This window comes from Trachypithecus francoisi, unplaced genomic scaffold (genome assembly GCF_009764315.1).
Source record: "Trachypithecus francoisi isolate TF-2019V2 unplaced genomic scaffold, Tfra_2.0 Lachesis_group5, whole genome shotgun sequence".
In the NCBI taxonomy this organism is placed as follows: Eukaryota; Metazoa; Chordata; class Mammalia; order Primates; family Cercopithecidae; genus Trachypithecus; species Trachypithecus francoisi.
This window is the reverse complement of record NW_022681470.1, coordinates 124433822-124449567: the sequence shown is the minus strand read 5'-3', so window position 1 is coordinate 124449567 and position 15746 is coordinate 124433822. Positions and strand designations below refer to the sequence as shown.

Genomic DNA, 15746 nt, shown 5'->3' with positions numbered 1-15746 from the left:
CCTATGTGTCATGGGAGGGATCTGATGGCAGGAAATTGAATCATGGGGGCAGCTACCGCCATGCTGTTCTCATGACAGTGAGTGAGTTTGCACAAGATCTGATGGTCTTTTTTTTTTTTTTTTTTTTTTTTGAGGCAGAGTCTCGCTCTGTCGCCCGGACTGGAGTGCAGTGGCCGGATCTCAGCTCACTGCAAGCTCCGCCTCCCGGGTTTACGCCATTCTCCTGCCTCAGCCTCCCGAGTAGCTGGGACTACAGGCGCCCGCCACCTCGCCCGGCTAGTTTTTGTATTTTTAGTAGAGACGGGGTTTCACTGTGTTAGCCAGGATGGTCTCGATCTCCTGACCTCGTGATCCACCCGTCTCGGCCTCCCAAAGTGCTGGGATTACAGGCTTGAGCCACCGCGCCCGGCCTGATGGTCTTATAAGGAGTTTTTCCCCTTTTGCTCAGCAATTCCCTTTGCTGCCACCATGTGAAGAAGGATGTGTTTGCTTCCCCTTCCACCATAATTGTAAGCTTCCTGAGGCTTCCCCAGCCATGCAGAACTGTGAGTCAATTAAATCTTTCCTTTATAAATTACTCAGTCTCAGGTATTTCTTCATAGCAGCATGAGAACGGACTAATACAAAGGCTCTACCCTCATCACCAAATCACCTCCCAAAAGCCTCATCTTCTAATACTATCTCATTGGGGGTTATAATTTCAACATATGAATTTTGGGAAGACACAAACATTCAGCCTATAACAATTGGAAACTATATGATTACTTTACAGGTTACTGTCAAATTGTTTTTTAAAGTGATTGAGTGATTTTATATCTTCTTTTGGTGAATGTCTGTTTAAATCTTTGGCCACTGTTAATTTTCCTTTTTCTGGAGTTGTTAGGTTTTAGAATTTTTTTTTTTTTTCTGAAAATAAGTTCTCTGTTTTATGTTTGTATCACTCAATATTATGTAATGTTTTCTCCCTGTCTTTGGCTTCCTCTTTACTTTCTTCATATTTTCTTTTAAAAATAAGAAGGTTTTATGTGATTATATTTTTGTAAAAAGTAAAATATAGACATGCACACACCCCTTTGAAATACAGAAAAAACCTGGAAAGATAGACACATGGTACATACCTCTGGGTAATGAAAGTGATTACCTTTAGGTGGTATAGTTATAGTTCATTTAAAATTTTCTTTTTTTCCCCCTAACTTTCCATAATATACATTAATTCCTTTTATAATTCAAAAAATATTATATATGATACATGAATAACATAATTATATATATATATATCATTAAGTGACACTCCTCCTCTTGTTGATCTTCTTAATGTGTCTTTCTTTCATCTTTGTATTCCTGGTGACTCTCTCAGTATCTGATAGAGCTGGTGCACAATACAATTTGGTCAAATTCATTTAGCAAATATTTATTGAAAACCTACTATGTGCCAGGAATGTACTGGGTACTGGGAATTCAAATTATATATGAAACACAGATCTCGCAAATAAGTAATTTATAGTTGGATAATCTCTCTATTGTCTATACCTGTTATAATGCCTAACACTTACTAGCTACTTGAAAAATGTGTCAATGAATGAAATGAAGAGATTGTAATTGAGTCTTGTATTTCTTAGCACGATATTTTTTCCTGGTCATGTTATCGATTTATTTGACAATGATTTTTTGGCTTATTTATTAGGGTTCAGCATGAACAATTCAAATAAATTGTCTGTACACAGGTTTTTGCCTGAAATGGCTGAATCAAGTGGGCTATTATTCTGAGGTCTCTGAAGAGCTGATGAATTTTAAAAGGAGAGGTATAGGGAGGGGTCTGGAAGATGAAAATTTTTTCATTATGTTTTTCTAGGTGAGCTTATCTTAAATGAAAGTAGAGTTTGAGTCATCTGCCTGGCATGGTAATCTTTTCCTTTTTATTAGAAGTGGTCAGATCAGATCTCAAGTCATTTAAGATTATCTTCATTATTAACACGACTACAATCATTCTTTACATAGATGTTGCATGTGTATTACTTGGTCATTAGAATCAGGACAACAGTGTCATACACATAATAAAATTGAATGATTTCATTCTCTGGCTCCAATCTCATGATACCATTAAATAATTTCCTGTGAAACATAAACTCCAAAATATTGGATATATTTTTGTTTGTTACTATGTTTGGTAACTGAGTATGATATTGTCAGCTATGGTTACTGTGTTTGAACCTTTTTCTAATAAGGACAAATAGAAATGGTAATTGCAAGAAGCCTCAAGACCTGTGAATAAGGAAAATAATTGTTCTTTCAGCAGATACATTCTAGTTACCTAGCCATTTGTGTGTAAATAGAAGAAATGAGGGGCAGAGAAATACTCTTGGATATACATTCTAGTTACCTAGCCATTTGTGTGTAAATAGAAGAAATGAGGGGCAGAGGAATACTCTTGGATAAATTGAACATTGTCTACCTTTTTAGTAGTGGAATGTCTTTTTTTATAAGCTAATATTTGAAGGGCAGGATTTTTGCATGTTAAGCATTTATGACTCGAGATTAAAGCACATTTACTTTAATTTTATGGTAGCATTTCACAGGGTGAGAATTTTTGCAAGTGTTAGTTTCATTCTGAATTTTACTTCTATCTTCTGTTTTGAGGATAAATCATTACCTGTAGGTGGAAATATGTATCTTAACACATTTGGTAATGACTTTGGAGCAGGAAAAAAATATTTTTTTGAGTACAAACATAAAAAATTCTCATAATATTTAGCTTTTCTAGACAGAAACATGTTTCTAGGAAACACAAGAGAGTTGTCTAACTATTGGTGAGTTCTGAACTACTTGTTAACTTATGTTAAATTGAACTAGGGTAATCCTTTAATCTGATCAATAAATTGCCCTATTACATTTACTAAACCTTGCTGGCTAGCCCATGATCACTGCTTTAGTCCTTTTACAGGGCAACTGATTATAAAGTTCCTTAAAGCAAGAGGACATTTCTTACACTTTCTAATTTCATCCAGTAGTTGATGGGAACAGTGATAGAAAGTCTGTGGAGACACCAGTGAACTTTGTCTGTTTTAGATCTATATAAGAGAACTCTGAAAGGGAGACAAATGTTTTTCATATGGTTAGAAATTGCTGGAATAAGTCAATCAACCACTTGGGGAAAGATGGCTTCTATTGTTCTGCTATAGTTTCCTCTAAAACTTAATGATTGAAGAGAGTTCTTGGAGAGAAGAAGGAGTGATGTAGATTTCTATCTTCAATAATTAAAAACCAATAATTTTGATTAAAATTTAATAATTAAAAACCAGTAACTGAGACCAAAGTCTAACCCAACTGTAACATTACCATCTCACCAATAAAGTCAGGATTTGTTTAAGTTTCTAGGCTTGCAAATTTGTAAATTAACCTATCACTACCTCAATATCCTTATTTATAAAATTGAGATAATCCTAGTATCTATGTCATTGACTTATTTTGCAGTTCCATGAAATCATGTAAATAAAGCTGTCAGGACAATGGCTGACACATAATGGCAGAATAAGTATTAATAATTATTATTACTATTAGTACCACTGTTACTGCTATTATTTCCCACTTTTATTATTATTACTATTACTGATATCTCACCAATTCACCTCCGGGTCCCCATAATGTTTGGCAGTAAAATTTGTAAAATCAACAATACTCACTCTTCATTATTGAAGAAAATCAAAAGGTAGCATTTCCCTTCTGGGAGAAAGCATCCTCAAACATTATGTTGAATCCCACTAAATGAGTAGAGGAAAACAGTTTAAGCCTTCTGGGCCTGTGGCTTGGAGGCAACAAGTGCCATGGGAACCTGTCTGTGCCTGAGCCAAGGTCCTGAGGCACAACAGTGTTTCCCACTGGGCTGAGATAGCACTAAAGATGAGCTAAAGTTGGTGATAATCAATTTATAGATTTATTTGGCAGTATAGGTCCATGATCTCTTTTCCACAATTCTGAAATCTAATGAACTCCAAAAATAAAGAGGGTTTTTGGGGGAAGGGGCAGATATTTGTCAGTAAAACTAACTTGACCAGCACTCATTTGGGGGCAAAATCTGAACTGATGTGAGTGTACTGTACAGTCTTCATTAACCTTAAAGTGAATATAATATGCAATGATTCAGAAGCATCAATGACTTTGCATATGGAGTGCTCCCCTAGACCCCACTGGAGGTATATATAACATAAAGCATATGCATTTTTTCCCCTAAAGTGTGAAAAATTCTGAAGTTGGAAACACATGTGGCCCCAAGCTTTGTGGGTAGGAATTAAGAACTATACCTACTCACAGATTTACTTTGTTTAGCAATGTGAGAAGACCCAGTGTCACCATCATTTCCTCCTCCAGCCTCTAACTCTGAATGCCTGCTCCTTGAGAAGCTGTCCCTGATAGAGGTAGAAGGCAGAGAGATGCCTAGGCAGATAGGTAAGGGTCCCCGGCAAAACCCCACCTTCAAGCCTAAAACAGCCTGAAGACTGAAAGACCAGATGAAACCTGTGACCCAGAGGAAGAACTGCCCGTTTGCTTGCTCTTTCCCGACTGATTCTTTCTGAATAGTCCCTTTCAACCAATTGAATGTTACCTTTTTCTATACTACCTATACTTCGCTGGGCATGCCTGCATGCACACTGGGAGAATAGGGTAAAGCCACCAGGAATTCACACCTTATGCTGGGGAGGAGCCTAACCTCTTCAGCTCATATGTGAAAGTCCTAGCACTCCACTGTGAGATGGGAGGCTGCTGGCCAGACCCCTCTCTTTGTTGAGAGCTCTCCCTTTACTTAATAAATTCTACCCTCCTCATCCTTCAATGTGTCCATTTGCCTAATTCTTCCTGGTCTTGAGACAAGATCCTGGATTTAACTGAGCAGAAAATCCTGCATCGTCTTTCACTTCTACACAGAGCCCTCATGGGCTCCCAGAGAAAAGGAAGGCCATTGAACCAAGGTCAACAGCCATGACAGACTGTGACTTTTTTTTTTTTTTCCTGCACTAGAGAAAGCAGTCCCTTCCTACTTTTTCGAAGCCAGGGTCAAAATTTAGAGACTGTTTGGATGATTATAATTCAAACCGAAGGATAGTCTCCCCAGTGAAATTAGACAATGAGCCCATGGATCTAGCATTTTTGGTTCCAGCAGGCCTTTGCATGTTGGAGATTTGGTTTCTTCCCTCTCTCTGGTTTTCAGTTTGATGTTCAGTTTAGCTCTCCTAGTGTGCTGACTCTACCTTGTCCTACTTCAGTTATGCAGCTAGCTTTTGGGACAGCTCTGGGGTGACTCTCTGACATTTCTTTCTGCTCATCTTGAAAATTAAATACCTCTGAGATTTAGGTTGGAAGATCAGTATTTACTGATCAAACCAGAGATATAAGGCCTTGGTAAAGAGACAGATGTTTCCTAGGCCTAATTAAGGCATGGATGCTAACAATGACATGTTTTACAAAAGAAATATTACACTGGAAGGGCATTCATTTAGTAATGAAATCCCAGAAATAATTTCAAATGACAGAAATTGTTAAAATACCATGGAGGAGTGAACATTCCTCCTCTTTAAATATTTGTCTATGATGTTTTTAATGACAACAGAGTGTACAACTGGCATGAATGTAGCAACCCCTTATTATTGTATGGTTATATTTCGCTGGGTAGCAGCAGTCATCACTATTACAATAAAACAGCCTCATGCTGAAAAAAAAAAAAAAAAAACAGTACCATGGAGGAAGGGAACCTTGGTCATGGGAGGTGACTTGCCAGCCTCAGTGTTCTGGACTTTTGAAACTGATGTCAGCAAACCATCTAACCAATTTCCCTTGCTTTATTGCTGTGTTTTTTCTGCCTAGAGGAAAAAAAATACACTGGTCAGAAGATGTAAGAGTCCAAGCTCCTCGGTTGTTCCAGTTCTTATTTCACGTTCTATTTATATAACCACGTTTGTGAATTCAGGTAGTCAGAGTTTGCCCCAAGGCAGGGAGCTAGTCATGGTGTGTGTGTGCTAACAAGCCCTCACAACTGAGAGGCTGAGGCTGCCACCCAGAGAGGACTTTTTGCAGGCAGACATGGCTTCTCCTGAAGCAACCTGCCCTTGCTTCCAGAGGGTAGATAGGTGATCAGGTGAAGCAGACAACAGGTGACTCCTCTTGTTGTGCATCTTCCACTAGAGTGTTTCTTTCTGAAGCAAAAACATCTATTTTAATACTCTTTATTTGTTTCTGAGGTTAGAGTACATCAGGTTGACAACAATAAGTCAAATAAAAAAATATTTACTAAGTATCTACTATTTTATCCACATTGCACCAGGCCTTAGGGGCATGCAGAAGAAGCAAAGAAATGTTCCTGCCCTGGAGAGACAAATCTAACAAATTTTGCACAGGAAGAAAACATTTCTGCAGCAAAACCAGGGCAGATAAATGTGGTTGTTTTGACTGACAGTGGGGAGAATCTGAGTCTAACTCGGTTAAAGGAGAGAGAAAGAAAAGCATGAGTTGACATGTTAAGAGATTCTAAAAACTGTAAACAGAGAGGAAACTTCCAGGTCTACAGGGGACAGGCAGGCAACCGGAGATATGACTAAGGCTTTGTGTAGGTGGTGGGATGGTCTGTTGACCTAGAGACCTCTCACGTCCTACTTAAAGGGGCAGTTGCTTCAGGCCTAGCTCAGGGGTTGGCAAATATTTCCTTGTAATGTGACAGATAGCAAATATTTATTCTTTTCAAGACCCTTCTGTCTCTGTTGCAACTTAGCTCTGCGACTCTGTTACCCTTGGAAGCAGCCATTGACCACATGATTACTGGATGGGTGTGACTATGTTTCAGTAAAATTTTATTTACAAAAACTAGAGGCCATGGTGTGGTCACCATAGTTTTCCACCCTCTGCTCTAGAGCTGATGGCTGTTGGATCTGAGTTTTCAAAGGGATTTAGAAGTCAAGATTGTGATGTGAAATATCTTGATTTTAACATGTTGAATCAAAACACGTTTTATGTCATCTGATACAAGCAAAATCCTTTCTATGACCTCATTTGCAACTAATTTGCATACTTTGGGTAAGATTTGATATGGATTTTAAAGATAAGTAGGGTTTGATAACTGAAGAGGAGAAGGGGGGGTTTCTGAGAAGGATGAATAGCATGATATTTAAATTAGCTTAAATTCATACTGACATTGTTTGATTACCACAGCACCAATAGTTCAGTTTCTCTATCCATCTGAGCAGCCCTCACTAAAATCCAGCCTTTCTTGCAATAGCTTTAACTATGCTTTGTTATTCTTTGGATGAGGTTTTCTAAGAATCTATTGTATTAGGGAGCCCCAAATCTGTAATTTCCTTCTAATGAGGCCTGTTAATTTGATGATAGCATAATCAAATATAAACACCACTCCTCCTTGGTCTGTAGGGTGCTTCATAATGAGATGGATCCAGAGGGGCAGAGAGTTGCCAGACACATTAAAGAAACTGGTGTCCCTAACTAAGGAAGACTTATTTATGATTTTAGTCCCAAAGGAAGAGACACACAGAAAATCTTCAGAAAAGAGAAATGGCAATGTTGAAATCAAAGCAACCCAGATGGCCTATAAACAGGCTAATTATGTGGAAGACCCAAAAGCAGCTCTGAAGTTTCTTTCCCAGCTGCCTATGGAGTCTGCCAGGTAGCCAGATGCTGGCAGAGAAAATGCCTTCCACAGGTCATCAGCAAAGTGGTGCTCCACATTAAAGCAAACGATAACCCCAGTAGTTTCCTTTATGCAACAAAAGAATATTTCAGATCTTTACGAAAAAAATTTTAGAGAACTTATAAACCTCCATATTATTCAATGAATAAGAATTATGCTGATTGTTTTTGTTGCTGGAAAAACACAATTACAGAATACTACATATGTTTTTGTGCATGTACATATACATATTATCAGAGGAAAGAAAGAAAATGATTCTGGGTTATCTTGTTAATACATTGTAATTTAGAGATAAACGGCAAAATATTGATGAATAATGTCATTTCATGTCAGTATTTTCTTTATCATCTTAGAAGTACCAAGCTCAAAGCTCTGCTCAGATGCTGAAATAAGATGCTGTGATTGAAAAGCTCTGCTCATTCTTAAGCCTTCCTTATAGCCTTTGGGACACCTTCTGTCAGACATCTGAGGTTAGGTAGTGTAGGCCTTTGTTGCTAATTGAGTATGGTGATTTCAGCAATATCTGCAGAAAAGCCAGGTACTCAGATTCAGAATGGAAAACAAGATAGAAGAGTAAAAACGGGCAGCATGGTGGCTTTTTATTTAAAGCTAAAAATATTAATTTAACTATGACCAGGATAATATCATAAAAGATAATGGGACTTGTGTTTCAAGAGAGACCTACCTCAGTTTCCTAGCTATTTTTTATTTTTAATAGCACTTAAGATTTTCTTCTTTTTAATTGGAGGAATCTCCATCTTCCTCAGTGCTTTTATTCTTGATGTCTATTAATTGTTGAGAATTGCATATGAGTGGAGACACTACAGGCATTATGCAGGTGTCATTTTAATTATATATCATAGGAAGAGAGAATCACTGTTTGTAGTAACTCTATGTTCAATATCAGGGCTCTGTTTGGAAACTTGAAGAAGACATTCCTAGTCAGCTCTTGCACTCTTTCGGGCTCACACATTGTTATGTTGCATTGCCACTTTCTCATGTATCTACCAGTCTCCATCACAGTACTATGCATTCCCTGAAGGCAGATTTGGGGTAGTATGGAGTTGAATTCTAAATTTTCTTATGAGGAAAAGATTGGCCTTTTCATAAAATGGGCTGGTATGTCTGGAAATCTACATGCAAATGAATGAAGTTGGATTCCTACTCACTATCTAAAAAAAATGAACTCAAACGGATCAAAAACCTAAATGTAAAGGTAACAATATAAACAGAGGAAAGCCTTGGTGTAAATTTTGTGAACTCTCATTAGCTAATAGTTATTTAGATAAATTATACCCAAAATAAAAGTAACACAATTTAAACAAATAGATACATTGGGCATCATCAAATTAAAAGCTTTTGTGCTTCAAAGGACGCTATCAAGAAAGTGAAAAGACAACCCACAGAATGTGAAACATTTTTGCAAATCATATAGCTGATAAGGGACTCGTATCTAGAATGTACAAAGAACTCCTGCAACTCAATAATAAGAAAATACAATTAAAAATAAGCAGTCAATATGAGTAGACATTTGTCTTAAGAATGGACAGAAAAGCCAATAAACACATGAAAAGATGTTCAGCATCATAAGCTGTCAGTAAAATGCAAAACAAAGCTACAATGAGATACTATCTCATGTCATTAGGATAGCTATGATCCAAAGTACAGATAATAATAAGTGTTGGCAAGGATGTGGATAAATCAGAACACTCATTCCCTGTTGGTGGCAATGTAAAGTTGGTGTAGCTGCTTTAGAAGACAGTCTGGCACTTCCGTAAAAGGTTAAAAAGAGTTACCACATGACCCAGCAATTTCACTTTTAGGTATATATTCAACAGAATTGAAAACAAATGTCCATAACAAAATTTGTACATGAATGTTCATAGAAGTTTTATTCATAACAGCCAAAAAGTAAAAACAACCCAAATATCCATCAACTGATGAATGGGTAAATAAAATATGTCATATCCATCAAATGGAATATTATACAGCCACAGAAAAAATGAACGATTGATACATGCTAATATATAAATGAGCCTTGAAAATAGTATGCTACACAAAAGAAGCCAGTCATAAAGTACAGTGGTAATATACACACTATACTGCATGATTCCATTTTTGAAATGTCCAGAATAGGCACATCCATAGAGATCAGAAGCAGATTAGTGTTTCCCTAGGGTTGGGCAGAAAGGAATGGAGAATGATTGCTAATTGACTTTCTTTTTTCGGCGTCATAAAAATGGATTCTGGTGATGGTTGCATAACTCTAAATGCACTAAAACCTATTGAATTGTACACTTTAAATGGCTGTTACATGAATTACATCTCAATAAAGCTGTTATAAAGGATAATTTATTATGTACCTAGGCTACTACATGCCAGACTCTGCACTTGGCTCTGGGAATGCAAAGATGAATATGACAACTGCTTGTAACCTGATGCACTAATAGGCATATGCACAAGGAGTAGAGATATTAACAGGAGGAAGTGATTAATTCTTGCAGTTGGGGATATCCTTAGAGAAGAGGTACCAGCTGCTTGAGGTAATATTTGAAAAAAAAATTTTTCCTCCAAGTGTGGCATGATTAAGAGCAATGCATAATGAGGAAGTAGCACATGCTAAGACATGGAGGTATTTTATACATTTATTTTGATATAATTTAGTTTTGAAAAAATCTATGCTACAAAAAGGAAAAAAAGAAGTTTAAAAAGCACTTTGTTGGGCAATCGCTTTAGTATTGAGGAAAGGTGGCAAGGACGCAAGTTGAGGTCACACATGTGGGATGGTGTGGAGAGTTGAGAATAAGCAAAGGGCACATTTATAGAGCCCCTTCCTGTTCCTACAGGTCTTGCCTCTCTTTGTCTGCACACAACCCTATAAGATCTGCTTACTCTTCTTCATTTTATTGACAAGAGAAGTGAGGCACAGAGAGGTAAGGTGACTTCCCCAAAGTCTCAAATGGCCAATTGGCAGTTAGTATTCAACCTGGAAAATCTGTCTCCAGAACCTGAACTCTCAGCCACTAATCTTATTTTGAAGGCATTATTCCAGTTTCGTATTTTCCGTGAAACCTGGCCCAAGGCCTGGCCCATTGCTGGACCTTGGAAAATGATTATTGCTTGAATAAATCCATGCTCTCCTGTCTATTTCAAAGATTCCATGCTATGAAGCATGAAGCATAGGCATGAGCGTAGGCAATCCCACTGCCTACAACTAGAGAAGCTGGAAATGGAGGTCCTGGCTTTCTGCTTCAGGAAAGCTGCTTTTTTCCCTCCTTCATACTCTTTATAATGTCTAACCAGCAGATCCTACCACTCAGTGACACCAATCTGAAGAGTCAATATTTATTAATATTTAATGTTACATTATGAGTGTAAAATTAAGCTAATACTTATCAAGCAAATTCTACATGCAGGCACTGTGCTAAGCACTTTACATGCATTAACTCCTTTAGATCTCATGATAGTGCTGAGCAGTTGATCCTTGGGAAAGTGTCATATTGATCAACAGCATGGATTTGGGAGCTGAACTGCATGGGTTCAGATCTTAGCCCTGCCATTTACCAGCAGTGTGGTGTGTGAAATCTGTTTAATGTATCAGTACCTCAGTTTCCTCATCTAATAATAGTACCTACTTCATAAGATTGTTGTGATGGTTAAATGAATTATTGGCTGTTGAGTATTTGGAATAGTACCTGACATGGTGACTGCTAAGTGTTAGCTGTTACCAGTAATTTTCTTTCTACATCTGTTTACAACAGAGAAAAGTGAGGTTTAAATTATTAAGTACCTTCCACACAAAGACACAGCTAAGAGGCAGAGTCAGGTTTCAAACACAGGGAATTTGATTCCAGAATCTGCATTCTGAACCAACCCCAGAAGATTCAACTACCATGGTGTATAACCTCTGTGAAGCATCCTTTGTCTTTCCAGACGAATTTAAGTATGGCTTTATCTCTACCTTCATAGTAGCATGTTCAACATTTTATTAGAAGTGTAGAACACGGTATTTCTATATTTTCCCTTTATACAGTGGCTGGTATCTAGTAGGCTCTTAATAAATATACATTGTTAGTCTAAACCCTATTGCTACATATTTCTTCAATCCATTCCCTCCTCCCTAACCCTATTACTGTTGCCTTATTAGTTCAGGCACTCAAAATTTCTTGCTTGAGTAGATGTAACAGCATCCTAATTAGACTTTGTGCTGCCATACCCTGCACCATACCCTGTGATATGCAATAATCTTAGTGAGTCTTTTTTCTGTGCAACCAAAAGAATCTACAGTTTCCCAGCTGATAAAATTGATCCAAAAGCTAAATGTTTATACATATAGCCCAATAATTTCATGATAATTTGGGCAGCCTTGCCACCTGAAAGTCCTTAATAATTGCTATTTGTTGAGTGTAGAACTATCTCTGCTATTTAAAGCATGGTGATGAAGAATGTTGATTTGTAAACACCAACGTAAAAATAGCTGACCTGATAGTCATATGCAAAATATGGTTTGTTTGTTTTTTTACTGTTGCTGTACCAAATAAATCATCTTAAAATTTTAACTATATGACAGGTTCCATGTGGGTCTGTTTATGATCGTGAACATCCTCTTTAAGGAAGCTGTCTTGGTCCATTCAGGCTACTATAGCAAAGTGGCATAGACTGAATGGCTTATAAACAACAGAAAGGTATTTCTCACCATTCTGGAGGCTGAGAGGTCCAAGATCAAGTTGCCTGTAGATTCTGTGTCTGGTGAGGGCCTATTTCTTGGTTCGTCGATAGCAACTTCTTGCTGTGTTCTCACACCTTGTAAGGGGCGAATAAGCTCCCTAGGGCCTCTTTTATAAGGGCACTAATCCCATTCACGAGGGCTCTGCTCTTATGACCTAAGCATTTCTTAAAAGGCCCCACTTCCTAATACCATCACCTTGTTGGTTAGGATTTCACCATGCAAATTCCCCCTTGCCATGGTATTTAATATGTTCACAGGTTTCAGGGATTAGGAGATAGGTAACTTTGGGGGCAGTGGGGCGGGGAGCATTATTCTGTCTACCATGCAGAACAATAAAGATAATATGAACTTTCAGCTACAGGGGTTACATGTGGCCTGAAAATAAAGCCGCATAAAGATGAACAGAGAGATGAAGAGAAACAGTTCTGATGATGCCACTGTTTGAAATTCTGAATTCAGTTAAAACTTCAGTGAACTCTATTCCTGGGCTTTTAAGTTATGTGAGGCAATAAAATTCTTTTTTCTTTTCCTAAACCAGTTTGAGTTGGTTTTCTGTCACTTGAAATCAAACATCCTTACTGATATGGGGCAGGAAAGAAAAGGAAGAGGTAGGGGGGAAAGAGAAGAAAGAGTTCATTGCAAATTTAATGATCAATCCTAAGCAAATGCGAGAAGGCTGAAGCGGTTATACATGTAGAAGGCAGAGAAGATATGAACTTAGGAAGAGATAGAGTAAATTGTAGACATATTGAGTTTAGGGTTTGTATACGAATATACATTGTATTTGAATAAAATATGCATTTGTATTCAAATATATACATATAGGTTTGGGTTTCAGAGAAGTCAGGATGAAAGATTTGGGAACGTCTAATATTTTTCCCTCTGTCTTTAATATGTATGTTTTTATCTATGGTGTTCTTGGTTTTCTAGATCCTTGGATTCCTATACTTCCATGTTCAGCAGAGGAGAACATAAAGATATCACATTCTTTAAGAAACTTTCAAAGTTTTAAGGGTTAGCTCATATTTACACTGTGATGGAAAGCATTGTTATTGGCCATAATTGTTGGCAAGACTTTGTAGTGTGATAAAAATTACTCATGCTCGTAGTCTCAAAAGAGAAAGAGAAAATGAGGTGTTACTGTTTCCCCCTACCCCAACCACATATGCTGGTTGAAGTCTCATTGAAACATCCTAGCCAATAAAAAAGAAAAGCAAGATGTGGTCTCCCAAATGTTGCAAAACTGAAGTGGAGTGTAAAAATATTCATGATTTGTTTTCTACAGTCCTATCCCAAATCCCTAACCCCTTTCTACCTATTTTACTCAAAAGCTGCTCTTCTAAAATTGAGGAAATAAGCATCTTTGAGTTTCCTGCCTGAAGACATAAATCAAATTGAAAGGTTCTTATCTTCCACTCAGGTTCTTATGCTTCCAAGAAAAAATATGCAGACTTAACCTTTTCATTCATCTTAAATTTTAACATACATGTATGTATGCACACTCATGGATGTGTATATGCATATATATTAATATATTTGGTTTTTTATTATTGACCAAATACCTAGGTTTCATAAAGATGGATACCATAGAAGGCAGGAAAGATGAATAAGCCAACACGATTAATAGGCAGGTAGATCTCATTTTCAGTAGAAACACATAAAGGAAAATTACTGGTGAGAGAGGAGGTCTTGACCCATACGTTGATTAATGCAAATCTTTGAAAACTGCCAGCAGCGTATAAAGTTGAATGCATCATGGTAGTGGAATAAGGAAGGCAGGGCCACAGAAACACAGAAACAGACAGAAACAAACCCCAAGGCTCTTGGTGCTTGCAGAATACAGCATATGAAAACGCACGATATAAATTCTGTAAACAAATAACTGCACAGATTCATAAATCAATACGACTCACTACTATAGATTATTTGCCAGTGACAAAATAACTTGGATTCTTTTATCATGTAGAAGTTTATAGTGCATACTAGAAGAACAGTAAATGAAAGACAGTATCAAAGTTTATAAATGCTCTAGATCAGCTAATGAAAGGTTAACACACTCAACAAGACAGTCAGCCATGATTGTTTCCAATGCGAATAGCACTATCCAATTTAAAGACGTCGTCTGTAACTTTAAAAATTTAAGCAGAAAGTCCATATTAATAAAAGATGTGTCATATTAATTAATGCTACCATATTAATTAATATGAAAACTACAGACTACAGGAACTTCCCAGAACCATTAAGGGTCCAGTCCAAATTTTCACCCAGCAGGCAGTTTGTTGAATTGTGCGCATATGTGAGTAAGTGGAAAATGTTACAGCTTTGGGTAGATAATAGTGTGTCTAAGGGCTTTCCTGTTAATTGGATTAACTTCACAGGATAGAAGCAGACCAGATCCTGCCAGGTAACATACTCAATCCTAAGGGCAGTACCTTTCAGACAATATTATTACATGATTTTGCCAGCCCATTTGCTGGTAACCTAAGACCATGCAAAAGTGAAAAATGCATCTCCAAATATCCATGTTACAGCAGAATATCTAATGCTCAGAAAGATTATCTGACAGAGGGCATTGCCTGAAAATCAAGTCAACTTAGCTTCATTTCCAAATACAGTTCCAATTAAATATGCCAATTTATGTAAGTCATTTATTTGCTTTGTCTTTTAATTTCCTTTTCTAAAAATATAGAAATAACCAGCTTATAGAATTATGGAGGTAAAATGAGATCATTTAATATTTATATATTTTCATAGTTGTATACGAATATATAAATATATACATAAATATGTTCATTTTAATCACATTCACATTTTCAATTATATGTATGGTATATTTTATTACTAAGCTCTTTTATTTTTGACAGAATTGGTTAACTTACTCGCTTTTTTTTTTTTTTTGAGGCAGAGTCTCACTCTGTTGCCCAAGCTGGAGTGCAGTGGCTCAATCTTGGCTTGCTGCAATCTCCACCTCCCAGGTTGAAGCAATTCTCTTGTCTCAGCCTCCCAGGTAGCTGGGATTACAGGCATGTGCCACCACGCCCAGCTAATTTTTGTATTTTTAGTAGAGATGGGGTTTCACTATGTTGGCCAGGCTGGCCTCTAGTGCCTGACCTTGTGATCCACCCGCCTCGGCCTCCCAAAGTGCTAGGATTACAAGTGTGAGCCTCCGAGCCTGGTCAGTTAACTTACTCTTAAAAAAAAGTCTTGATCTTTTCATTGCATGGAATGAAAATCTTTTTTTCATGGAATGAAAATCTTTTTATTCCAGATTGCCATTCCAAATGTTAGTCTAGGAAGTCATACTACCAGTTACTACTGGTATGACCATCT

The 15746-nt window shown here is 37.3% G+C and overlaps 1 protein-coding gene across 1 annotated transcript in view; it reads right to left on the bottom strand.

Moving 5' to 3' along the window:
• Positions 1-5833: 5833 nt before the first annotated feature.
• DPYD (dihydropyrimidine dehydrogenase) overlaps positions 5834-15746 on the bottom strand; it is an 881134-nt gene continuing 871221 nt past the window's right edge. Inside the window, exon 24 of the mRNA XM_033199100.1 lies at positions 5834-5852. The gene's annotated coding sequence lies outside the window, so the exon portion shown is untranslated. The remainder of the gene's footprint in view (positions 5853-15746) is intronic.